The sequence below is a fragment of the Takifugu rubripes genome, chromosome 14, assembly GCF_901000725.2.
Source record: "Takifugu rubripes chromosome 14, fTakRub1.2, whole genome shotgun sequence".
Lineage (NCBI taxonomy): Eukaryota > Metazoa > Chordata > Actinopteri > Tetraodontiformes > Tetraodontidae > Takifugu > Takifugu rubripes.
The window spans coordinates 15,812,217-15,814,715 of record NC_042298.1 but is presented as its reverse complement, the minus strand read 5'-3'; the positions used below and the strand labels follow the sequence as shown (position 1 = coordinate 15,814,715).

General features: G+C 51.1%; 1 protein-coding gene across 1 annotated transcript in view; it reads left to right on the top strand.

Annotated features, from left to right (window-relative positions):
* Positions 1–2,365: 2,365 nt before the first annotated feature.
* fat2 (FAT atypical cadherin 2) overlaps positions 2,366–2,499 on the top strand; it is a 43,887-nt gene continuing 43,753 nt past the window's right edge. Inside the window, 1 exon segment of the mRNA XM_029847253.1 lies at positions 2,366–2,499. This exon segment is cut by the window's right edge and continues 87 nt beyond it. The gene's annotated coding sequence lies outside the window, so the exon portion shown is untranslated.

Sequence of the window (2,499 nt, the reverse complement as noted above, 5' to 3'; positions counted from 1 at the left end):
TTATTGTGTGTTTAAACAAATTATTGATTATTATTTTTGATTCATGATCATATGAATTTAACCTCCAGGCTTTGACCTTTGTTAGTGTGTGTCTGCGCGCACGTGTGCATAAACAACAGACCGTATATTCACAACACAAAGTCAGAACTCGCTGGACCACATTGTTTTATTACAAACACCAACTTGACCTGATTTGGAGGCAGCAATGCTCAGATCGCAGAGGTCAAGGGTCACAGAGGCCACACAACATGCGCGGTTGTGAAAGACATCAGAACACACCTGCACCATGATCCAGAGTCCATGAAGATGAGCAGACTGGTCCCTCTGCTCAGGATCCTGACCTGAACCAGGATCTGGATCTCCTCTCCAGAAGGAGACTGGCTCCATCTCTAAGGCAGAGCCAGGTCACCTCGCACTGGTGCGCTCATTCCTTCGGTCTCTACCTGCAGCCTTGAATCAGCCGGACGAGTTTGTAACGAGGTCTCATCACAGATGGTAACAGAATCAACCTGAACAACTCTTCAGGAGAGCAGCTCCACGTGTCACCTCAGGTCCCAAAGAGCAGGTGAGATTCTTCTGAATCACATCCTCACATCCCTGCGAGCCCTCGCAGCCTTGGGCCTCAGCGCTGCCTGTTCGGAGGATTGGAGCAGCATCCCGTGACTTTAGGAGAGGACATAGCGTTGGAGAAAATGCCAGATGGGTGGAGGTTGGGGGGCGAGTGGAAGGTCTCAGACATGACATTCAGTCTGTGAAGGAGAGTTCCAGGTTTACCTGGAAGCAGGAGCACATGTCACTGAACATCTGAGGGAGCAAACGTCAGGGGTACAAAGGCCTCATGGAGTGAAGTAGTGTGTGTGTGTGTGTGTGTGTGTGTGTGTGTGTGTGTGTGCGTGTGTGTGTGTGTGTGACTTCACAAGCCACACTGGTTCCTGGTCTCCTCTGTTTGACTACAGCTGTGTTCAAAAAGCCCCTCATAAACCTTATTAGTCTTGAGGAACACAGCACCAACCCCTCCCGGCCAGCAGGGGGCGATGCAGCTTCCTGCACTGGTGTGAGAGACCAGCCGAGTGAACGTGATGTGTTCAGGTGTGCAACTGTTGCTCGGGCTAACGTCATGTTTCTGGTCCTGGGAGACCAGCATTTCCACGTTGATGACATTATTTAAATATTCAGAGGCGGGGGCGGAACGACCCCCCAGGTGGGCGGAGCAGCTTACGTAAGGAGGATTTAAGCTCCATCTCCTCCACCTTCACCTGCTGTTGGTGGCTCTGGGCCCACCTTCTGTTGCTGTTTATTTCTGGACCGGACCTCCTCCTCCTCCTCCTCCGGTCATCTCGCCACTCTTGTACCCCCCCCTCCCCCTCCCCCGCCTCTCTGTGCATCTCTTCTCCCATGGAGGTTTTTCCCTGCTCCTCCTCCCTTGTGTGTCCTTCGCCTCTTAGCTTTTCTTTACCTCACCGTTGTTACACGAGTGCACGAGTGTTTTAAACAGTCATTCTTTTGGTTGCCATCCGTCCATCTTCGACCTTGGTTTCTGTAGCTCCGCCTCCTGTCAGGTCTGCCGGTTGAGACACGCTGTGTGGAACCAACCCTCAATGGGCCGGTAACACAATCACGCTCCCTCTCAGACCCACGTGCGCTCCTGCAGAAGCAGTTCAGCTCAAGAGGAGGTGAAAGTCGTGGCCGTCCCTCAGCCGTTGTTTCTGGGCCCTGGAACCTGCTGAACTCTCCACGTTTGTGTTATTTTATCAGTTGCCTTTTGATCTGACCTGATCTGCTGGTTCCTCTGTCCGGCCTTCGCTCCCATCCTGCCTCTTTGGAACCACTTCAACAGCGAGAGCTGGATGCACCAAAGTGTCTTATTTACACAACAGTGAAACAAAGCTGGTTAAATTTCACCTGCAGTTTCACTCCCACAACCGTCCTCCAGGAGAAGAACCCAGGAGACCTGAAGAACCCCACCAGAACCCACAGAGTGACCTCCAGTGCTCCTCAGTGGGTCAAAGTTTCCACTCATCTGCCTTTATTTTAGTTATTTAATCCTCAAAGACTTTAACAGGAATGTTTCAGTCACAGAGATCTGAGAGTTAAACTTTCCCTTTATTTGGAGCAGTTAAATGTGATCTGACTCACACACACACACACACACACGCACACACACACACACACACACACACACACACACACACCTTAGCAGTACAGTTCTGGCCAAAACCCAAAGGCCTGCAGCCACAGGCAAGAGGGGGTGGGGCATCACAATCTGGGCTCATGTAAGGGGTGTGTGTGTGTGTGTTTGTGTGTGTGTGTGTGTTTGTGTGTGTTTGTGTCAGAGAGGAGGGACAGTGTGTAAAGTGGGTGGGGATGGGACTCCTGAGGGAGTGTTGAGGTGTCTCAGCAGCACTTTGGTTCAGTCTCTTCCGAGGATTTTGAAGTTAAAAAACTCTGGTTGAACTCTCCCCTCTGTTTCCTGGATTTAAACCACTATGGGGACATGCA